Source organism: Bubalus kerabau, chromosome 7 (assembly GCF_029407905.1).
Source record: "Bubalus kerabau isolate K-KA32 ecotype Philippines breed swamp buffalo chromosome 7, PCC_UOA_SB_1v2, whole genome shotgun sequence".
In the NCBI taxonomy this organism is placed as follows: domain Eukaryota; kingdom Metazoa; phylum Chordata; class Mammalia; order Artiodactyla; family Bovidae; genus Bubalus; species Bubalus kerabau.
Window position 1 is genome coordinate 74,671,790 of NC_073630.1, and position 25,279 is coordinate 74,697,068.

The 25,279-nt window shown below is 40.6% G+C and overlaps 2 pseudogenes; one reads left to right on the forward strand and one right to left on the reverse strand.

Moving 5' to 3' along the window:
* Positions 1-355: 355 nt before the first annotated feature.
* On the forward strand, positions 356-25,279 carry LOC129657079 (mitochondrial-processing peptidase subunit beta-like; annotated as a pseudogene).
* On the reverse strand, positions 17,074-17,165 carry LOC129658203 (uncharacterized; annotated as a pseudogene).

A 25,279-nucleotide genomic window follows, 5' to 3' on the forward strand; every position in this document is an offset into this window, starting at 1 on the left:
TATGTCAGCTTTTGCTGGCTCCAAAGTCCCCATCGACTGAACATCAGGATCCTACTTCCTCTTCACTTGAGATTCTCCCCCCTTCAGAATCTCTAGGAAACCCCGGAGTGTTTTGAGAACAGCAAACTAAAGCTACCCTTCAGTAACACTGCTGTTCTTTCTCGGATCCCTGTTGCTTATTCACGTCCCTCAGGGTTCTACCTGCAGCACTGCCATCTCTCAGACATCTCCCCGAAGTTAACGGTCGCCTGACACTGCTTCTCTCCTCGTCTCTACTCTAGTTACCCACAAACCCAAATGCCCGAGTTCTGGACCTGTATATCCAAATGCCTGAGTTCTGGGCCTATATATCCAAATGCCCGAGTTCTGGGCCTATATACTCAAATGCCCGAGTTCTGGACCTACATATCCAAATGCCCGAGTTCTGGGCCTATATATCCAAATGCCCGAGTTCTGGGTCCGTATATCCAAATGCCTTTCAGACATCTCAACAGAATATTCCCAAGATATCTCAAACACAACACGTGCAAAATAAGTTGCCTTCTTCTCCAAAAGTCTTTTCCTCTTGTCAGTTGAATTTTTATGAATAAAGGACGCCAGGACCCACAGTGATAGTGATTCAAGTCAGAAAACTGGCATCATCCTACCTGTTTTCTTCAACCAGACACCAAGTCCCTCATTTTTACCTTCCTGACAACAGTTCATATTTCCTCTCCATTCTCTGAAGGGTGAGGGGGTAAACCAAACGCTCTTGGGCTACACCCACTTTTCTATTCACACCTTTGCAAGCCTCATCTTCTTTATTTCCTTCCTTTATTTCCTACCAGGATCACTCTTCTTAAATGCATATGGTATCAAGTTACCACATCCCTACAATGCAAAGACCTAAGTTTGATGCTAAAGTCCTTTCATGATTTGCTGCCTACTTATTCGACCAAATCTGGCCCATTTACATGTTCTTAAATCTATGACTCCAAAACAGCATAGAAAGACTATACTGGGGCTCAGGATGTACATTGTGAATAGTAGAGTTCTACTATACTAAGAATAAGAAAGTTAGATTATGCATACTTGATATGTCGAAGAAGAAACAAAGGGTGGCTTGCTATTTGAAATAAGCAACACTATGGGGGACAAAAAATACTGAACTTGAGCCACTCCCTTTTTATGTTTTTAGAGGTTTTTTTTTTTTTTTTTGGAGTATAGTTGATTTACGATGTTGTGTAAGTTTTAGTTGTATAGCAAAGTGAATCAGTTATACATATACATATATTCACTCTTTTTAAAGATTCTTTTCCCATATACAGCTACTCTTTTAATCAAAGCTGTTCTTCTGGTGTTCCATCCTCCAACTAATTAAAGAGCAATCAAAGCAAATAGGTTTGGAATTAAAATAACTTCATTGAGAATGTATAACCTGAGTATAATCTGAGTAAGAAAGATGACTGAATGAATGCCAGTGGAGGTTGAAAACAAGACTGATGGTTTAAGAAAGAACCATTGGAGACTTAGAAAAAGGTGAAAATTATTAACACTGAAAGATAAAAACAGCCTATTGCAGAGTCTGGGAGAAATTTTTCCTAACTGTAAGGCAAATGGAAGTGTACTGAGAAAACAAAATGATAGCCTGGTCATGCTTCCCTCATGAAACAGAGCAGCCCTAGCAACCTGAGAAGAGTCCTAAGACACACAGAGTTCTTTCTCTTGCTTGAAGACACACAGTCTGTCTAAGCAGAACTTCACATGTGGGTTGCTGTCTTTTGAGATAGAGAACTCTTTCTTACCTTGCTCTATTCCCAAGTTTCTGGCCCTACTTGTAGACTATTAACTTCCTTAAGACAAGATGGTGTGTGCGTGCGTGCGTGTGTGTGTGTGTGTGTGTGTTTGTGGTAAATGCTTCCATATGAGGCTGGTTCATCATACGTAGAATAGCGAATAGAGTGGTAAAGATGTAAGTGAAAAACAAAATAGTCCATGCTAAGAAAGAATTCTGGTTCTTTTAAAAAGAAGAAGAAGAGGGGAGAAAGGAAAACATTTTTATAGCACTTAATATTCTAGGCATTAATCCAAGTGCTTTTTATGTATTACTCGATGTTTAAAACAATCCTGTATTCGTATAAACTGTGCTGTGGTAAAATGAAACAGATAATCCCCAAATCTTCATAGTTAGCATAACCTAAGTTTATTTGTTGTTTATGCAAAGTTGGATTTGAGTAAATAGAGATTGTTCTCCACTTGGTAGCTCAAAGATTCCGACTCCTTCTATCTTGTGATACTACGTAAGGGCGCCCTGGTAGAGGAACAGAGGATGCAAAGGCAAACTAGATCCTACCTGCCCCAGCCTGGCAGTCACTCATGACACTTTCACTCCCAGGCCATTGGCCAGAATTGGTCACATGGCCTCAATCACAGCAAAGACACCTGGGAAATGTCAAGGAGCTCCTGGATATCCTAGTGAGCACTAGCTGTCTTTTTCACACTTGTGAGAAAGGTAATAGCATAATCCCTGTGATTTTTACAGATGATGAGAAATTGGAACAAAGAAAAAATAATTTACCCAAATCCACTGTTAGTAAGTAATAGACTTGCGATTTTAACCAAAAATCTGACTCCAGAATTTGTGCTTTTAAAGATTATATTATGTAGTTGATCCTTGAACAACATGGCTTTGAACTGCATGGGTCCATTTATATATGCAGATTTTTTTTCCAGTAAATATGTGCCTCAGTATTACATGATTCATGGTTACTGAGGGCTGACTGTAAAGGGACATGTGGATTTTCGACTGCACAGGGTTGGACACCCCAACCCTTGCATTGTTTAAGGGACAACTGTATTGCCTTTCAAAAGTAATAGAGGTGCCAGTGATTTTATTAATGATTTGTAACAGAGAAAACTGGGGATGGAAGACAGAAAATTCTCTCTTGGAACCCCAGAGCCAAGTTACACTAGCCCCAGCTGGATACAGAGGATTAGGAAATAAATGTGCAATCACTGTTTTGTAAACCTGAGAAGGACTCAACCAGAAGGCTAGTGATCAACAAGGACAACTAAGAGAAATCCCTGCGTCCCACTTGGTGACACACACCTAGTCCAGATACATCTCTCTCTAACTGAGCAGCATGGAAAATATCAACTCAAGACTTACAGGAAAAGTATTGAAAATCCAAGATAAAGGGAATAGGAGATTGACAATACGGGAGTCTATTCTCTAGAGCAAGGTGGCAAAACTTTTTGTAAAGATCCAGATGGTGAAGTTTTTTAGGTGTTACAGATCATACTGTTTCTGTCACAATTACGTAACTTGACAGAAGGGCACAAAGCAGGCATGGTGTTCATCACTCAGTCATGCCTGATTCTTTGAGACCCCATGGACTCCACCAGGCTCCTCTGTCCATGGAATTCTCTAGGCAAGAATACCGGAGTAGGTTGCCATGCCCTCCTCCAGGGGATCTTCCAGGCCCATGGATGGACCCAGGTCTCCTGCATTGCAGGCAGATTCTTTACCATCTGAGCCACCAGGGAAGCCCAAATCTTCCATAGGCAATACATAAATACAAAGCAATCAACAGATAAATACAAAACAGCACAGGCAATACGTAAATAAAAAGGTATGGCTGTGTCCTGATAAAACTCTGTTTACCAAAACAGATGACTAGATTGGTCCATGGACTATAGTTTGCCAACCCAACACTTGCTCTAAAAATGAGGAAATTAACAAATATAACAGATCATTACACATCTGAAAAATAATTGGGTAGGAATCCAAAAACTATAAATCTAAACAGTGATGGAATCGTTTATCAACAAACAAGTGACAAATATTTTTAACAAGTTATTGTTAAAAGAGATTCAGTTTATATAATTCTGATAAAAGTCTGAATAGGTATAATTTAACTCGAAATTAATTTGTTGTAGAAAGTTATATAGTATCCGACAGTAAACAGTAGCCCACCAGTCTCCTCTGTCCATGCAATTATCCAGGCAAGAATACTGGAGTAGGTAGCCATTCCCTTCTCCAGGGGATCTTCCCAACCCAGGGATCAAACCCAGGTCTCCTGTATTACAGGCAGATTCTTTACCATCTGAGCCACCAGGGAAGCCCATGTGTACTGTACATGTATATAATATATATATGCCTATTATGTTCAGTGAAATAAGTCAGACAGAGGGTGACAAATATTGTTTGAGATTGCTTATATATAGAATTAAAAAGTCAAATAGATTAGAATAGTGACTACCAGGGGTGACGGTTAGGTTAAATGAGGAAATTTTGGTAAAAGGATATAAATTTTTTTTATACAATGAAAAAGTTCTGGGGATGTAATGTACAGCATGACTACAATTAACAACACTATATTGTATACTTGAAGTTGCTAAGACAGTAGAGCTTAGATATAGTCACCACAAAAAATGATAGTTTTGTGAGATAGATGTGCTAAAAATTTTACTGTGACATTCGTTTCACAATATATGTGTATCAAATCATTACATTGTACACCTTAAACTAACAGTATTATGTGTCAGTTATACCCCAATTAAGTTGGAAAAATATATACATTCATACATATGAGCCAATTTTATAAACATTTATTTAAAACTGCATAAGATAAAAACAGGATAAACACATAAAATGTCAATAGTGAGTTAAGATGTAAGAATATAGGAGGCTGCATTTTTTTTTTATTATTATTATTTGGGGTTTTCTACATAAACATTTCATAATCAGAAAAATTTTTTTTAAAATACAAAAGAAAACTCGGGGGCTTTTGAATCAGACCTGACATGGATTCTCTGCTACTCACTAGCTGGTGATCTTGGACAAACCATATCTTTGATCCCCGATATTCTTATTTGCAAAAAGTGGATATGATCACATTTACTTCACATGATTTCTTGAAGGATTAAATGAGTGTGTGTGTGTATACACACACACACACACACACACACACACACACACAGAAAGGAGGAAGGCTGCCTACTGTGGCAGAGAGATTTCTGTGAATAGTGGGTCATGAACACTTTTCCTAGTCAGGGTTCAGTGGAATGTAAAACAGTTTCTGTCAGGAGTTGAGACAGAACTGGAATGCAGAAAGAAAGGCCTATGCTTTCTTTTCTGAACTTGGAGCTGAAAGAACAAGCTTGTCTTAGAGGGAAGCCGGCAAAGAGGTCCCAGGGATTAGGAAGAGGGCCAAAGTGGGCTGGACACAACAGGAAGCTCGGACAGCAAGCATGTCCCTGCCCGATGCATGGGTGCAGCTTGAGGTGGTGGCTCCATTCCTGACCCTACCCCTGAGAATCTGCTCCTTAAAAACTCCACAAGCTGCAGAACTCCAGGACAAAGCCCAGGATTTCAGTAGAATCACTTTGGGAGGAGATGGAAAAGACTGGGAGAAGGAAACAAGGAAGGTCAAAGAGAAGCTGGGAAGAAGGGATTTGTCTCTCACAGCAGCATCCTTGGAGCAGAGGACCCTCCACATGGCTCAGGAATCTCCTGTAGATGATTGAGTCCCATACAAGACACCGCAGAGGCACCAACAGCAGTTAGGCAAACAGTTCCTCAAATATGCCTGCACCTCCAAGTGCCACATGAGTTGTATCTTCATACCAGGAGCACTTTCCAAATGCTCCACCTCTCGTCTCCTTTGAACATTCCTGCTGTACCCTACATCCCACTAAGCACACAGGGGCAGGTCCACGCACGTGCACACATGTCTGTCTTTTGGCTGACTCCCTATTTACACCTTTATTTCTCAGCATTGGCATCCCTATCCCTGATGTCCAGGAGGGTTAGCTGTGGCTTCTAGAACCCTATGCTGAAACCAGCATGGCGCTCACTGCTCTACAATGGCATTGCCTTGCTTTTCTCACCCACTGGACTGCGGTACACAAACTGAGGACAGAGATGGGCACGGCCATGGTTCCCTAGGCTCCCACCTGGCACACTAATGTAGCTGGACTCCTCTTCCAGTCACTTCAGCACAGCTCCTTCACCACCATGCCCAACATAACTCCCCTAGGTGCTTTAAGACCTAATGCCCAGCATGCAAAGTGGTCTCAGGAATCCTAGACTGGGAAGCAAAGAGGAGCTGCAGGCAGTAGACAGAATGAGGAATGATGGGCCCAGGCTATGGTAACAGAGAGACTGCAAAACTGCTGTATAATTTCAATCTACCCCACTTTCCGTAGTCCTCCCCTTTATTTCACATTTCCTGCAATGTTATTTCCCAAAGCCTGGGCAGAGGTGAGTGTGTAAAATCTGTTTACCAACTTGGACACTTTTGCTCTTCATACCATCTTGAGTGTAAATCTGTAGCTTCCCTCTTCTTGGCAATAAGTTGGCAACCCATTCTTGTCAAAACTGTGGAGATCATGCCCTTATTAGTAAGGAAATCAGAACAACTTCTGTTTATTGAGTGCTTACTCTAAGTCATGTCCTATGCTAAATTTTACATACATTATTTCACTTATTCCTCACAAAAAATATTTGAGATGAACATTATTGTCCCAATTTTGTGGATAAAGAAATTTTAATGGAGTTTGAGTAACATGCCCAACGTTACACATTTACAAAGTATTCCAGTCAGAATGTGAAACAAGCCTTTCTGTCCTGTCCAAAGTGTACTGCCAAGAATTACAGATATAAGGGACTCACTAGAGATCACTCAACAAAAGTTCGGTTGGAAAAGACCCCAATTTCAAATTAAATGCCGAACTCTGATGGTAAGTGACTTATCTAAAAGACCAAGGGTCAGTTTGAACTACTGATAAGTAGGCCGCATTTAAGAGACTTCGATTACAGAGGTAGCAATCACAGACCTCAAAAGTATGTTGGAAGATGACCCCAATTAACACCACTGGGCATACTCGGTTTAGATGTAATATCATGTAACTGGTACAACATCCTTAAAGTTCCAGGTTCTGTTTTCCAGGGTCATTGATGACAGTTTTGTTTTCAGAATAAACAGGTAGAGTGGGATAAAGATTCCCAGTGGATAGTTAGTCTTTAGCAGTGTCTATGACCACATTTTAAGCCCTAGAAATAAACACAGAACACTTGCCAAAAGGCCTGTCCATCATGTCATTTTAGACAAAGATAAACCCAATTAAGTGTAACCAACAATGTGAAGAAATTTGTTGAGTATAGGAGAATTCCTCATCATAAAAAAAAAAAAAGCAGCAAGACAAATTTACTTTTCTAGGGGGGTTAAGAGTACCTGAAGGTAATGGGATTAACTCTGACATCTGTGCTTAGATTTGAACTCTTGGTGGAAGAAAAGCTTATAGCTTAATTTTGCAAGACCCAGCAAGGAAGCTTTGTTGGCCAGTAGGGAAATGGAATCTAAAAAAATTGGATTAGCGCTCCTGATATAAGGACTTATGTGATCAAGAGGAACATGCAATTATAAGCAGTTGTACTAGACAAGTCTTTTCCTGTGTGATGCTTCAATTTTAGAAAAGACCACAAGCTGGATAACCAAACCATGACTGATCTATCCCATCCAGCAAGTGAGCTGGTCCTGTACTGAGACAGCTTTGCACCTGGTAACTAGAAAGACTAAATCCTTCTTAAAGACAACCGTTTTGAGTTCTAATGTTCCTCTTTTTAGAAAAAGGAAAAAGTCAGCTCCTGGAAAAAGAAGGACTGCTCCTTCACTTGAAGTTCCTACCTCTACTTCACTACCCATTTTGGTCAGGAACCATCTTCCATTTTCCATCCCAAACTACACATGAGCCAGTCTCCAGGGTGACACCCTTCCCAGTGGTCTCATAACCTCAGTCATATAACTCATGATCCAGTCATTTCTGAGCCTTCTTATATGAGAATGCGAAATGTAAACTCCTTGTCTTGTTTTTGTAGGTCAGTGTCTAGCATAGTGTCATATACGTGGCAAGTTCTCAAGAAAAGTTTCTTTAAATCAACTTTTCCCCAATAAATTTTTTTTAAAAAAGAAAGAAGGATTTCTTGAATGAATCCACAAATGAGTAAAAAAAAGTAAGTAAATGGTTAACCCTCAGGTCCTCTGAAGGCCTGTTCTGGGGAGATGTGCCTGGGTGATTTTTCAGAACATTTTCACTCATTCTGTATCCTTCAGAAGAATTGCTTAATGTTGTTGAGGTTCAATCTTCTTACTTATAAAATGAAAGCAAGGCTACTAATTTCATTAGGTTATTGTGAAGCTCAAAATAAGTAATTCATGCTGGGTGCCTATCCATAACCCAGACACTGTCCCTCCTTACTTTATGTTCAGTGTATCTTCTACTGAAAGAAGTTATCTAGTGTTGCACTGGGGCAGCAGTCATGCTGTAAGGGGGTAAAATGGTAACTTGGCCCTAATAGCTCAAGTGTTTGAATCTGATGTGTTTAGAGGATTTTTATCTGGTGGTGGGGGTAGGGGAATGATGAGGACTATATCAGTTTCTCGATATAGCTTTCCTTACAACAGAAACCTTGTAAATTAGAGTACCTGGGGCATTCCTGGTGGCTCAGAGGGCAAAGCGTTTATCTGCAATGTGGGAGACCCGGGTTTGATCCCTGGGTCGGGAAGAGCCCCTAGAGAAGGAAATGGCAACCCATTCCAGTATGCTTGCCTGGAGAATCCCAGGGATGGAGGAGCCTGGTAGACTACAGTCCACAGGTCACAAAGAGTCGGACACAACTGAGCAACTTCACTAAGAATAGTGCTCAAATTTCTACTTCCCAAAACATTAAAGAATAAATATCACAAGGAATCTCCTTGGCTCACAACATCTAAAATGCATGGATAAAAGATGTAAAAATGGTTATCTGAGCTGTCAGGAAAATGATGGAAATCATCAGAGGTTAAAAATGCAAGAAAGCACAAATCTTCAGAGGTAACCAACCATCCTGAAGCAATGGGTCCCTGTGATCATTAACTTATCACTGGTGGCCTAGAGTCTTTATTTTAATTGGCATCAAGCAGGGTTGGGAATACAATGCCTAGAAATTGAACCAGATGAAGACAGAAAAAGATCCATCTTAAGTAGTTTAGGACACAAAAGTTGACATTTTTTTTTCCCCCAAGGTATTTTATTTTATTTTATTTTATTTTATTTTTAAACTTTACAATATTGTATTAGTTTTGCCAAATATCGAAATGAATCCGCCACAGGTATACATGTGTTCCCCATCCTGAACCCTCCTCCCTCCTCCCTCCCCATACCATCCCTCTGGGCTGTCCCAGTGCACCAGCCCCAAGCATCCAGTATCCTGCATCAAACCTGGACTGGTGACTCGTTTCATACATGATATTATACATGTTTCAATGCCATTCTCCCAAATCTTTCCATCCTCTCCCTCTCCAGCAGAGTCCATAAGACTGTTCTATACATCAGTGTCTCTTTTGCTGTCTCATACACAGGGTTATTGTTACCATCTTTCTAAATTCCATATATGTGCGTTAGTATACTGTATTGGTGTTTTTCTTTCTGGCTTACTTAACTCTATATAATAGGCTCCAGTTTCATCCACCTCATTAGAACTGATTCAAATGTATTCTTTTTAATGGCTGAGTAATATTCCATTGTGTATATGTACCATAGCTTTCTTATCCATTCATCTGCTGATGGACATCTAGGTTGCTTCCATGTCCTGGCTATTATAAACAGTGCTGCGATGAACATTGGGGTACACGTGTCTCTTTCCCTTCTGGTTTCCTCAGTGTGTATGCCCAGCAGTGGGATTGCTGGATCATAAGGCAGTTCTATTTCCAGGTTTTTAAGGAATCTCCACACTGTTCTCCATAGTGGCTGTACTAGTTTGCATTCCCAACAACAGTGTAAGAGGATTGCCTTTTCTCCACACCCTCTCCAGCATTTATTGCTTGTAGACTTTTGGATCGCAGCCATTCTGACTGGTGTGAAATGGTACCTCATAGTGGTTTTGATTTGCATTTCTCTGATAATGAGTGATGTTGAGCATCTTTTCATGTGTTTGTTAGCCATCTGTATGTCTTCTTTGGAGAAATGTCTATTTAGTTCTTTGGCCCATTTTTTGATTGGGTCATTTATTTTTCTGGAGTTGAGGTGCAGGAGTTGCTTATATATTTTTGAGATTAGAAGTTGACATTTTTAATGCAAATGTAAACCAAAGGAAGAAAACCTAACCACAAAAGAAAACAATAAAGAAATGTTCTTATCTCAAGCTCACGCCACTGGATAGAGTCTATCTTGAAAACTGCTGTTCACAAGTGGTCTTCATGATGGTTTAGAGCCAGAAACTAGAATTGTGATCCCACAATATTCAGCTTTGGAATTTAACTTAAAGTGATTCAAGATTCATAACAAGTTCCTGGATAAATATTCTTAAATCAAGACCTCAAATAGTTTCCTCAAGTAATTACAAACTAACTGAAATATAAAAATTATAAAAACACAAGAGGAATAAATTTTTTAAGTAAAAAAAAACTGCAAGAGGAAACAAGTCATTGGAATGAGAATAAGTAACAAGAACAAGATCAATAACAAATGACAAGATTATAGCTACAAGACTAGATGATATTGGAATTCTAAATTAAGAAATATAAAATAAGTAGACTGATTCTCTTAATAAAGAAATGAGAATATTTGAAGTATAACAAGATATCCGAAATTACAGAATTTGACCAAGTGGATCTTACAAAAGAATCAAATAAAACTCCTGGGTGAAAAGAAACACACATAGTAAATGAAACTAGAAAAACTAAGCAGATGTACACCATTAGATACAATGGAAAAGAGTATTAATGAACTGGAAGAGAGAACTGAAGAGCTACTCAGTATTCAGCAGAGAGGAAAAGAGATTGAAAAAATAAAACAGAAGTTAAAAGACATTGAGAAGAGATGGTAGCTGTGGATGTCTAAATCATGCTGATGCCCATGGTGTGGTAGTTAGTGGTGGTGGGGTTTCATTGAGAGGGTCCTGATCAGATGGGCCAGTGGGTTGTCATTATAACTCAGAGACAACAGATTGAGAAATACACAAACCACTATACAAGTTGCTCTGAATGTTCCTGAAACATAAGTAACATGTTTGGAAAATGAACTCAGAGTGGTCTCTGGAAACTCTGGATTGTCATATGCACCATTCGTCTCTGGATTAATGTTGGAATTTGATATGAAAATAAGAATAATGGAACAGCTCATTCTCTGGAACATTCAAACTTCAAGGTCACCAAAAAGAAAATGAAAAAAAGGCTGCTCATTTCAAAGCCTATACCTCCAGAAAGCAGATGATATATTATGCCAAAGAATTCTCTAAAGATTTGTCAAGATCCGTAGAAATTCTTGCTGATGTAACACAAAACAGTACATTGGGGAAGCAGAGACTGAATATGAGCACAGAGTAATCCTTGGAGAGATGCATGAAGTGATATGCAATTTACAAAGAGTTGTTTTTTATTATCTTCATGCCACAGCATATCAAAATTCTGCACTTGGATGGATAATTTGGGGACCAACTGAAAATATCAAATCTGTAAATTATTAAGACCTTGTGTATACAAACACACATTATAAGGGTACAAGAATAGTTCTCACTATGACTGGAGGAATCTCCTATGATGGAAAGCTTAAGTTAGAAAAGTTTCATTTTGGTGACTTTTTGTGCCCACACAAAGGAAAAAGAACAGCTCTGCCTCCCTGTTAATTCACAGGAAGTGAGACTTATTTGATGGATGACAAGCTGCCTTTGATACACCTTGCAAGAGATGTTGAAGTTGTTGGTTACAAACATCAAAGGTACAATCTCTCTTACAGTTGCAAACATACTCATGGGCAACTCGGATTGTCATTTCAGAGAGTTGAATTTATCTAGTAAGCCAGCCCATCTCATCTGTCATGACAACCTCTGCCATAGCTTCTAGTCTTTCCATGCTTCTCACACAGATACAGGGTTGTGGGGAATCTGTATGAATTGTCAATCTGACGTTGTTGCAGACATGCTACATATCATTCAAACAGAATAGATGTGACTCTGTATAAGTCTCACTGAAAGTAAAGTCGCACAAAAATTCTTCTAAAACATATTTTTGTAGCTCTATGGTTCAACTCCATGAAGATACTGGTAGGCAAATATTATATTATAAAAGAATTCCCAGTATCCCTGAGCTTGGAAGCAGGAACTGATGCTGTAGATATTGAGACAATTCAAAAGTGCGTACCAAATATAATTTTATAGGGGTTCAGTTACTGCTGCTATGGGTTCTGTTGAGTAAGATTTTAACTTGATTAGTAGTACCATGTTAATTTTGTGATTAAAATGCTCTCAGTCAAAATATTTTGAACATACTTATTAATAAAACTGATAGCTAAAAGTTTAAAACAAATAAAGAAGATGTGATACATATATAGGCTTATGAAACACTACTCAGCTGTAAAAAAAATTTTTTTTTGCCATTTTCAGCAACATGGATGGACTTGGAACACACATTGCACCAATGTCAGTCTCCTAGTTTTGACCTTACTCCATAGTTATGTAAGATGTAATCATTGTGGGAACCTGAGTGAAGGGTACATAGAACCTCTCTACTATTTTTTGCAACTACCTATGAGTTTATAATTTTTCAAAATAACAACCTATTTTTTAGCCAAGCCCTTATTTTGCCAAGTTTTTGGCAGCCAGGATGAACAAAACAGGGCTTTATACCATACTTCCCTGCAGTAACTTTATAATCCTTTTGGGCGAATAGGTAAGATGAAAATATATTAAAGATAGAAATAACAGGAAAATGGTTGTAGTCATATGAGTAATGCTAGGGTTACAAAGTCCAACAATTTCAAGACTTTAGTACTGAGTCTTTGAAATAACAATGCAAAGTGCCAACTGTTGAGAAATCAGCCTTGTTTCAGTGTCAAATTCATGCAGTTAAGGTGGACAGTACAGTAGGGTATCTCCAATATTAGACCAAGAGGACTTGCCCCAGAACAGCCCTCAGTTTTCTGTTTGGAAAATCATCTAAAATAGATCTTGCCGCATACATCATTGATGTGCTAAGTGGCACGCCTTTTCCATAACTGAGCACCACTTGCCCACCCAGGCCACATGCCAACCTGAGTAATAGGGTGGAACCCTGGGCACAGGTCCTGGTTACTAGGCCAGCTGCCCATGTTCTGGGAGGACCTCCAGGGGCACACAGATTATGCGGACCCTCCCTGACATAGAGCAATCCATCACTTCTTGAGTGACCCTTCTCCTCTTGTATTAGTGAGACCCACCTTACCAAGGTCTGCTTTCCTTGGCACTGAGCCATTAGAGATTGTTGTTCTTTGTTCACCCATTTCTTTTCTTAAGAAATGGAAAGCAATTTGTTATGTAATATTCTGTGCCTACAATGGGATATGTATTATATATAAAGGCACTGGCCAACAGAGGATTCCTAACATTAATGATATAATTGACTCTGGCTGTGTCCTTGTCCCCAATTTTTCCCACCTTCCTGCCTGTTCCACAAACATAACCAGTTTCCTGAATTTTGTGTTTATCATCTCTTGCTTTTTAAAAATAGTAGACTACAAGGTAGGTATCCCCAAACAATCGTGCTTGGCTTTCTTTGTGTTTTGCTATGAATAATATAGATTGTGCTCCTTTCTATTGATAGTATTATACATATACACAAGAGTTTCCACACTTAGGCCATAGAAATGTAATCTTTACTTATTTTAGATAGTGTCAAGTTGTTTTCCTAAGAAATTGTACTATTTTATAGCTCAACAGTACTAACTAAGATTCAGTTTTTCCACACCTTCACCAACACTTTGTATTACCAGATTTTATCATTTTTTGGTTAATCTAGTGGGTGTAAAATGACATCTCATTATGATTTTAATTTGCATTTCTCTGATTACTAATTTCTTTTTTGCTCACCTAGTGGATGAACCCAGGTGGCAATAGTGGTAAAGAACCTATGTGCTAATGTAGGAGACATAAGGGAGATGGGTTCAATCCTTAGATCAGGAAGATCCCCTGGAGAAGGAAATGGCAACCCACTCCAGTGTTCTTGCCTGGAGAATCTCATGGACAGAGGAGCCTGGCTGGCTACAGTCCACAGGTCACACAGAGTCAGACATAACTGAACGATTTAGCATGCACGCATGTACAGTGGATGTAAAATGATATCTCATTATGATTTTAATTTGCATTTCCCTGATTACTAAGGAAGTTAAGAATCTTTTGGAAATTCCCTGGTGGCTTAATGATTAGGATTCTGCATTTTTACTGCTGAGGGCCCAGGTCCCATCCCTGGTCAGAGAAATAAGATTCCCACAAGCCTCTAGGTGCAACCAAAAACAAAAAAACAGAATCTTTTAATATCTTGAATAGTTATCTATATTTCTTTTTGTTAATTACTTTATCAAGTTTTTTTGGATTTCAATAGGTTGCAGCCATTCTTTATATACTCTTCATCCTAGTTCTTTGTCAGATCTGATTTCAGGATTTTCTTCCAAGTTTGTGGCTTATCTTTTTACTCTCTTTATGATATTTTCAGCAAGCAGAAGTTATTAATTTTAGTGAAGTGAGATTGATTCATTTTTTTCCTTTTTGGTTTGCTCTCTTTGTATCTTTCAATTCCATAGAGAAAGAGGAATTCACTGTGAAAGGGAAAACTTTAAATCTTTTAGAAGAAAATACAGGAGAACACTTTTATAACCTTTGGGTACAGAAGGATTTCTTAAACGAGACCCCAAAACTGTTAATCATAAACCACTGCTATGTTAACAAACATTTTTAGAGATTGTTAGGATAAGTCAGGAGGATAAGTTGAGCTCTAGCTGCTGTTGTTTTAATTATTTTCTCTGGAGGAATACACTGCTTTGAGCTGCCACTGAAGGGGCAGTTTCAGAACAATAGGCTGTCAGCCCAGCCAGGGCCACTGCCTCTGTCCTAATTCCCATCCTTCTGCCCCCACGGCCACCACCTTCCCAGAAGGGAGGCACAGGGACCCACAGCAGTTTCTTCACCTTTAATTCTTCTTTGTTACCAGTGCTGATGGGGGTCTGTTTCCGCTAATCTTAACTGTGGCAAAATGCTCCAGGATGTCTATTCTTCTGGTTACATATGGAATTTCCTGGATTTCAGTTGATTGCTTGGGATGGGGGCTGATTAGATGCAGCTATTTCCAGGCATCCTTGCCTTTTCTTTCCTGAAAAACCATTGTGTTAGCAACATATTTTTAGGTGGGGCTACATTATTCACATACATTTTCTTTTCTTTTTCATCATACAATTTCAAACTAAATCCTCCCCAACACACACACACAAAATGCCAGCATCGAGTGCTACTTTCAACAGTCCTGTTCTTTGTAATACTATTTGGGTAATCCTTATAATATTTTTAACATTTTATCATTTTAAAGCCCATTTTTTTCCCTCTCCAATCTCATGACGCTTCCCTCCCCTTCCCACTCCTTTCTTATATGCCTATTTATGGATCATTATCCCCTTTTCCATCAACATCCTCTCAACTTAGTCCTTGGAGGGGATTCGGTTGATGTGAGGCTCTCTCATGATGAATAGGATTTTTTTCACTCTTTGTAAAGTGCTGGCTTCCACTAAAGGCAGCTAATTTCTTTGTAGCTACTTGGACTAAGTAGGTTAGGTTACCAGTACTGCTGCTTATCTCATTCTAAAGTCAATGATCCAATTCACATGATCACCACCTATAAATGTGGGGAAACTATTACATAGAAGCCCTAGTTATTGATTAGTAGGTATTTCCTGAAATGAATCATTTACAAGACAATGCTTTGATTCCCAGAGTATTTCTGAGGCAATTAAGACCTCGTCAGTTGCTTATTTTTTGACTGTTGGATGATGGTCATTTTTTTCCTGGTGTAATATGTGAAATGGAGACTCATTTTCTCAGTGTTCCAGCCGCTGGCTCTTTCTCATTTCTTTGTCCTGTGTTTCTGTCTGAAATCTTCTCAGGTACATGCTTGTGAAACTGTTGATCCTGAGTTTCCATCTGTCTTGGTTTGGATTGCACTGAAACGTCATGGGTTGTTTTGATCATTGAAGAAAATCGTAGTCAAGATCTGCATCCTTCTTTCTGCCTTGCCTTCCCAGGTTCAGCCAGTCATGTCATAGGGAAAGTGAAGGGGATTTGTGGGTAGAGGACAGAGTGCCCTGTCTCTGTTCCTGAGATCTGGATACTCTTGGGATATGCCCACAGAGAATGGCTGCTCTGAATCTTGCAAGGCTGCTTGAGGCTGGAATTCTTGATTTTCTATGCCTACGGCATTTATGACTTTGTGTGCCCCAGGCACTAAATTGCAGACTGTTCCTTAAAATCTGTGGGACAGGAAGTCAGATAATAATTTCTGTCTTACACCAAGCACTTTCTGTGAACAAGGTTTTCATGCTGTGAGCTTGACTTACAGCGTCTTATTTAATCTTAGAAACACTGTGTGTCCTAGATGTGATCACCCACATAAGAAACCCAAGGCTGGGAGAGGTTGGGTGTATTTTCCAGGTCATTCAACTAAAGAGTGAAGAAATTCAATTCAAACATAGATTTACCTAACTTCATAAGGTGCTTTTAACCACTACCCTGTCCTGCCTCCCTCTTAGAGAAAATAAATGATAGGCCAGAAACACATGAAGGGGCATAAAAGTAGCTCAGTCGTGTCTGACTCTGTGACCCATGGGCTATACAGTCTATGGAATTCTCTAGGCCAGAATACTGGAGTGGGTAGCCTTTCCTTTCTACAAGGGATCTTCCCAACCCAGGGATCGAATCCAGGTCTTCTGCATTGCAGGCAGAATCTTTTACCAGCTGAGCCACAACGGAAGCCCAAGAATACTGGAGTGGGTAGCCTATTCCTTCTCCAGTGGATCTTCCCAACCCAGGAACCAAACCAGGGTCTCATGCATTGCAGGCGGATTCTTTACCAGCTGAGCTAATACATGAAATAATACCAGAAATACATGGTACTAACTAAAAGGAAGTTACAGAAAGGTGAATTCATGGTAAGCTGGAATAGTTAAGGGTTATAGAGCAGAAGGAAGGGGTCCATAGAGAGCCTCTGATCCCATGTTTCTCAAACTCTTCTAAGTTGTTAAAAAAAGTAACATTAAAAAAATATGGAATGTTTTGTGAGTTTCTACAGGGGCCATGCTAATTTTCTTTGATTCTTTCCAATTTTAGTATACGTACTATCAGTGAGTACTCTTACAGTTTTTAACTTACAACCCACAACATGACATGTATTTTACATTCAGTTCAGTTCAGTTGCTCAGTCATGTCTGACTCTTGGTGATCCCATGCACTGCAGCACACCAGGCTTCCCTGTCCATCACCAACTCCTGGAGCTTACTCAAACTCATGCGCATAGAGTCGGTGATGCCATCCAACCATCTCATCCTCTGTCATTCCCTTCTCCTCGTGCCTTCAATTTTTCCCAGCATCAGGGTCTTTATGACCCAGTAAATGCATATATTTATAACTGAAACAAAATTTTACTTCAATACTGGCCCCAATTCTATGCATTGCACCCCACTTTTCTTTGTTTTACATCTTTTTAAAGAATTTTTTAAATGTGGACCATTTTAAAAGTCTTCATTGGATTTGTTCTATTTTATGTTTTTAATTTTTTGGCCCCAATGTATGTGGGATTTTAGTTCCTTGACCAGAGATGGAACCTACACCCCATGCATTGAAAGGCAAAGTCTCAACCACTGGACTGCCAGGGAAGTCCCTATATCATTCTTGAAAAATAATTCTGGTCCTAAATAGATTCTATGACCTACAAATCCTGATCTAAAAACTTCAACAGATGGGAGACATCAAAGCCTGGATATGCATTGAGTCCTCAGCATAGAGTCTTGCAAATATTAAAGCCGAATGTCTTTATCTCTTTATGTGACCCAGCACACTCGTGTAGCACCTCAGTGGCAGACCTGGGATAGAAGCCAGATTTCCTGATTCCCAGTCCAGGCTTTTTGAGTCAAGGAAACCTTGTCAAAAGGGAGAGACTCTCCCGTGGCTGCGTTTCTTCACAGGCACAGGGAAAAGTGGGAGGAAACGGCAGTAATGGGACACTGACTCAGCCCCCACAATGGCCCTAGCCCAAGGTAACAGAGTGTTCAAACAGAATTCATTCCAGAGCCCGCACTCCTTCTGTGGTTGTCTCTCTTGTTTGCTCAGTAAAATGACCTGGGAGCCCTTCAGCAATACCGATGCCCAGGTGATACTCGGATCAATTAAATGCAATTATTTAGGGACAGAGATTGCCTTAAACCTTCCCCAGGTGATTTTACTAGAGAGCTACCGTCTCAGTGCAGTGTAGAAGGGATCCTTTAAAACCCTTCCTGTTTATCCTTCAAGCCTCAACACAAATGCCCCTCTCCCAGGCCCACAGAGTCCTGGCTCAAATTCACAATCAAAGTGACTGTCTTTCCTTTACTGTATTCATCCAGCTCTCACAGATCCTTTCATCCAGTTTGTCTCCCTTGCAACATGGTGCCCGGATTGAGTCCCAAGCTTATGCCTTACTCATCTTTGTATCTAAGTGTGTAATAAAAATTTACAGAATGCCCTTTGCTCAGATGACTCTTCTTCCCCAAACCATCCAAACTTTGGAAATCTTCTCTGATCCAGCTCCAACTCCTACTGAAGGTGATGAACACTCTCCCCAGGATCCGTTCTACCAAGGACAAAAAGGGCACTCATGTGAGGAACGGCAAAATCCTGACCAGTGAAAACAACAGTCATCAAATGCAGTGAGACTGAGGCATCCCTCCCCGAATGGCCGGGCTTCCTCTCCCACACATTCCCCGCCAGTCATCTCCTCCAGGTTTTCAGATTTCTGACAAGGCAGTGTGGCCCAGTGGCAAGAACCCTGGACAGGAAGTGGGGAAGAACGGCCTTCCTGTCCTGATCGTGACCATTAGCGTATCCTGCTGTAGGGCCTCACTTTTCCGTTTTATTAGCTAGGAATGACAGTGTTCCAAACTCAATTGTCACCCTGTGCCCCTTTCCCCTTGGGGATTATATAAGAACGCTTATATATGAAAACAAACTTTGTTCAGGTCCTTGAGCTTTTCTGAGGACTGTGTTGTATAAATATGAGATACCTTTTGTTATTGTTTGTAGCCCAGGGGATTTGCGGAAAGAAGTTGAGAGCCAGCGATGCTCATTTTTATAGGCAGAAAATAGCTGCTGGAAAAACAATCTGGGGGCAGAGCACAGTGTTCTTATCGAGCAGACAGAATTATCTTTCCCAGGCAGCCACGAACACAAAACACCTGGTGTACACGTTTCCTGCCCCTTCACATATTTTGAAAGAAAGAGACCTTTACCCTGATCTGTCAAGCAGTGATCTTCATGAACTTCTGTCCACAGACCGCGACAGTTATCTTGGCCTGCCGCTGTGGAGTTAAATGGTAAACATAGCTGATCATCACTCGTAGGGCATCTTCTCCACATGTCACTCAGATCTTATCAGGTCCACACATGCATTTCTTCTTCCTAAAAATACAGGCCCTGGATGGGCTAAGAGTCAGGGGCATCCTGACAAATCCACCAAACACTGAGTTGGGTGCTGTTGAGAAGATGGGAAACTTGAAGACTTGATCCTGACCCAGCCATAGATTAAAATCTTTGGAGAGAAAACAAGATAAATCCACTAAAAACATTTAGAGAACCGTACAAATCTACTTATAAGATTCACTCCCTACGTTAAAGACTCAGATGTTTAAGACAGTAGAAATCAGTGTGGGAAAGCTCCATGGAGGATGGGGATGCAGTATACACAGAAGGTACTTGATGGTATCAGTTAAATGAATGAAGGAAAATGGAAACGGGATTTGAAGGACAAAAAGCATTTGAAATGATTCAAATGTTGTAGCGTTTAATATTGTCCTGGAGGTCTCTGAAATGGTGGTGCTGTGTACTAAGTCGCTTCAGTAGTGTCTGACTCTTTGCAAGCCAGTGGACTGTAACCTGCCAGACTCCTCTGTCCATGGGATTCTCCAGGCAAGAATACTGCAATGGGTTACCATGCTCTCCTCCAGGGGATCTTCCTGACCCAGGGATCTAACCTGCGTCTCTTACATTTCCTACAATGGCAGACAGGTTCTTTACCACAAGCATCACCTGGGAAGTCCTTGAAATGATGGAGGAAGGAGAAAATAGCTGTGTTGGGAAAGCCAGAGCTTAAGGATTGACTTTGGAGGGAAGCAGACTGACCTGGGTATGCCACTCACCAACTGTGTGATTCTGAGCAAGTCAGGGAAGTACTCTAAGCTCTACTTCCCTGGTCCATTATAAGTCAGCACTCACAATACCTCAATCATAATTTTGGAGAAGAATTAAATGAGATTAGTGAAGGCAAAGTTCTTAGCCCAATGCCAGCCATATAGTAACTATTCAGTGTTTATATATTATTATTGTTTCTATTAGTACTAGCAAAAATATAAACCAAGGCAGGAATTGCTCAGTCTGAAAATAGGTTTTCTCCATAATAAAATAATTAAAATACTTGATATTAAGTCATATTTATGTATAATAAATTTGAGCAGCCAGAACCTGCCCATTGCATCATTGTGAGGGAAAGAAAATGTCTATTTATACCTCTCTCAAGCTCTGATTTCCTGCTTCTTTCCCCATCCCTACTACTCCTGTATCCCCATGGTCCCACTGAGCACCCACAATCTCTCCTCTTTGCCCTCTCATCCCCCGAGTCCCCACCTTCTTCCCCAACCTGGTGAGAGACTGGTGAGTCCTAAGGATGGATCTACAACTGTAACCTTTCAGGCAATGATGACAGACTAAGGGGTCTGGGGACCGAGATTCTCTTCAATACTTTTTGATCCTATCAAGTCATATATGGATAGCTAATCACCTCGAACACAAGAAGCTCTGAGCAGGAGAATTTCAAGTTCCTTTATAGATCAAATTTTCAAGAGTGAGAACTTAAGAATTCTTTCAGGCAGAGACATAGATTGGACCACCCGTGTCATAGCTAAGCCAAGATGTCACAGATCATTAGGGCTGTTGGTAGCTGCACACAAGGGCCTGATGCAGGCCTCTGCTTGTCAAGCTGTGATCTCTCACACCTCTCCCTGCCCAATGGTTGACAGTCATGCTCCTACTGGAATGGTCTTGGTCTCACTCCTAGGTTCACAGGTCTGTCTTGACTTCAAATTATTCCGTCGATGAGTCGTGTCCAGCTCTTTGTGATCCTATGGGCTGCAGCATGCCAGGTTTCCCTGTCCTTCACTATCTCCCGGAGCTTGCTCAAACTCACGTCCACTGTGTTGGTGATGCCATTCAACCATCTCATCCCGAACTTCTTAGCCTATCAGATAATGGTCTTTACATTCATCCCTTCCTTATTCTCTGCCTTCTCCTTAACTCCTGCCATGATAAACTTCTCCCCAGTGCCCTGAAATACCATATCCTTTCAGGTCATTGTTCTTTGATCTGAACACCTTCCCTAACCTTCACCTGGTCAACCCTTGCTCACTCTACCAAAAGCAGCTTCAGTATCATTTCCAAAGTAAAAACTATCATCTCTTCTCCAGCCTTTGGACTCTACAGTTCTTTGTTCTGTGTTGTTTAGACTCCAAAAGTTTGATATATAGTAATATGTTCAAGAACTATTTCTTGAATGAGTTCAGACTTCAATAATAGCATTTATTATGATGTGTGGTAATTGTTCTACTTAACTTGGTTTCTTCATCAGGCCATGAGTTTCTCAAAAGGACGAGGTGAAGGGAAATTGTGTCCTTTATATTTGTATTCTAGGATCCTAGTACGTGACTCATAAGGCTTTAAGTTGAATTCTGACAAATTTAAAATTTTCTAATATGTTTTTTGCAAAACTAATATTTTTTTCTTATTGTGAATTCTTTCTTTCATGATTAGGTTGCCCTTCTCTGTTAAATGTTGAGTTGAGGAAAGGGATAGGGAGATGTCTCCAAAATACAGCTCAGAACATGAACAGCAGGAAAGCAGGTGAACCTGTCTTAGGTTAGAGTCTCTGAAATTGGAGGCTGAGTCTCATGCAAGTGCTCTCAGGGACACTTTGGAGGCAAAGTTAAGTGAGATGTGGATTCTGCTGTGGTCCAGCCTTAGCCCAATGCCATGGGAAGCTCTGGGACAAGGGACAAGGATGGCCTCACAGAATTATCCCACCCGGAGGCAAAGGAGCTGGGATTTTATACCCTTGAATTTGTAGTTGGGCTGCAACCACCCCTGGACACCTCCCAGGCATTTCTGGATAGAGGAGCTCCTGTGGACAAAGAGCAAGTCTTCAGGGGAGGATCAAGCTGCAAGCCACTGGTCACCAGCTCACAGCAGCGGAGCGACAAGACAGCTGGCCTGGGAAAGGATCTGGGAAGCACAACGAAAGCTTCTACCATACCCCTAAAACAAAAGATGATGGAAGGATTTACCCCTAGAAAGGATTATGCAAACCTTTATTTAAAGCCTATCTCCTCTTATTTCATTAACAAGTCTATCTGGACCAGTTGCTCACTTCTTAATAGATGAGAAATTGCAAGAGAGAGTGCAGAGACTCTTAAAGGTAAGTGCACTTGTAGAACCCAAAAAGAAGCAGGAATTCCAAACAGCATAGCAGTCTGGAACTTTGTAGTATAGAGCCCTAGAGGGTTGTAAATTCAAGTCTAAAAATATTGAGATTTACAGCGATACCCTAAGTCAATGAGAAAGGTTAGCAAACTGCATTTTGCATCCTATGTTTAAAAACACAGGATGTGGAGAAGGAAATGGCAACCCACTCCAGTATTCTTGCCTGGAGAATCCCAAGGACAGAGGAGCCTAGTGGGCTGCCATCTATGGGGTCGCACAGAGTCGGACACGACTGAAGCGACTTAGCAGCAGCAGCAGCCTGGACCCAGGTGATCTGTTGGTTTGATGCCTTTTGTTTTTATTTCTTCTGTATCAAAACCAAGCAACACCAAATTAATGAGAAAAACGGAAGAATGAAAGGTGATTCAACTCTTCTTGATTTTTTTTTTTTTTCCTTCACTCGCCAAGAGAAAATGATGGTTAGAGAACTTTTAATCTTACTTGACACCTTGCCTGGGTGTTAGTTATTCCTTTTTTTAGAAATATAAATTTATTTATTTTAATTGGAGGCTAATTACTTTACAATGTTGTATTGGTTTTGCCATATATTGACATGAATCCGCCACAGGTGTACATGTGTTCCCAGTCCTGAACCCGTTAGTTATTCTTAAATGCTCACTCTCCATGAGGAAGCCCCTAGGCCTTCCTCATCTTAGAAGGTAGCTCCAGCTGCCAGCCGAGTGCAAGGAAGCTGGTACAGCCATGACCTTCCTCCTCTGTGCACCCCCAGCCGAGACTGTTTCTGCAGGGCTTTCAGCTGGGGTGGGAGCCTGCTGCTCCCCGCACGCTTGCCTCCCCACTGTCCCCACATCTCCAAGTACTCTTGCCACCTATGGCTGATATGTCACAGAAGAAAGCGAGGCAGTGACTGGGACACAACTGGAAGACATGTGGCAAAGAAAGCAGAAAGGACTTGGACTACATGAGGTCAGAATTTTGCACCTGTTTGTACAACTTAGGTCTTGGTGGGAAAAGCAGAAAATTTAAAAAACAATGCTTTGAGAAGCTTAAAATACATACATACATAAATAAAAACACAGGATGATGTGCCAAGTAGCTTTAAAATATTTTGTTCAAAATTTGGAAGCTTATAGAATGCAAATAATTACATAGTCATTTTATTTTTGCAGATTATCTCCTTTGCTGCCAGTCCTTCAATAAGTGAGGTGTCACTGAACTACGCCTCGGAAAAAAATCTGACCTCCGGGAGCCTGTTGAAACTCCTTGGAAAGTAGCATAACTTCAGACTTGTTTGAACGTTCTGATGGTTCTGATGCCACCTGGCACATGTGATTACATAATCAGAGCTGATAGAAACCTCCAATCACCACATACACACAGTCTGGCATAGAGCGAGTTCTAGCCTGGCATCAGACATGGGGGGCTCAAGTTCCTCCACTGTCATTACATCTGTGTAATCCTAAACAAGTCATTTGTCTTCTCTGAATCTCAGTGTCTTTGTCTATAAAGGGGGCATAATCATATTTATCATATTAAGACTTGTTATGTCACATATTACACCAGTGTATTGTTATGTATGTTACTATGTTATTATATTTATTATATTAACAATATTTTTTCATCATGTCTCAGCAGCCTGCTATGAAGCACAAATGAGATAATGAGAAATTTTTCATAAGGGGTGTGAAATAATTAAAATGAAAGAGTATTTGGAAAGGTAAACACTTTCATTCCTTTATTCTTTCTGATGCAATTTTTGACAGTTTACGTAAACCTATAAAACTGATGCAGTAGACATGAATGCCATCTCCCATCGATTTACTCTGCCCAAGTGCTCTACCGCCTGTCTTCCTAGGCTGCCCTCTTGGTGGCCAGCCTGTCCCCACATTTCTTGCTCTGGTTTCAGAATGAATGCCTTTGGAGAATGGGCTTTCTCAGGAAGAACATTGCACAATCAGAAAAGGTTGATCTGCCAAGTCTGTAACATTTTTTTTCCTGGAGCCTTTTCAGGAATGTGTCACAGAAGGTGGGGGAGATGGGCCATGGAACAGAGAGTACTAGGCACCAGCCACCAGGTAATAAAATGTCCGAGCATTCCTTTTCAGAATCTAATGAAGACATCAATCTTCATTAAGTCAAAGGGTCTGGGGTCCACAGCAGTGAGATTCACTAAAGCCGCTTCAAAAGGCGGGAGGAACAATGACCAAAATGCAGGCCAGAAAGCAGGAGGCAGTGAATTCTAGAACTCGATGACGTCTTTTTTCAACAAGGGTTGAATTTGCCAATAGCTATAGCAATTTTCACTAAATATGAGCCCAGTGTTATGCCGGAGCTGGCTTGCCCCAAGTCAAGAGAGCCAGTTTTTCAAGGCTCTTCCCAACCCCATGCTCAGTGATGTCATGTCGGTAGCTTGTCGCTGACCAAGGTGGCAGTATTTACACCATGGAAACCAGCAGATGCCATCAATAGGGTCCCTCACACCCCACCCAGAGAGCCAGCCTACCAGTACATCACTGCTTGTTTGTCTCCAAATGTCAACAAGATGTGTGGAATCCTGAAATAGCTTTCAGAAGAGCAGTGCTGTTCTTGAATTTCCGTGTGAACCACTGAGGGGAAAAGGTCTGTGTATATAAATATCAGAATTTTTTTGCTTTCGGATTCCGAATCACCTTCCTCATATAACCTCTCTTTTCCTTCAGGCTGAACATGGAGAATGGCTACTACTGA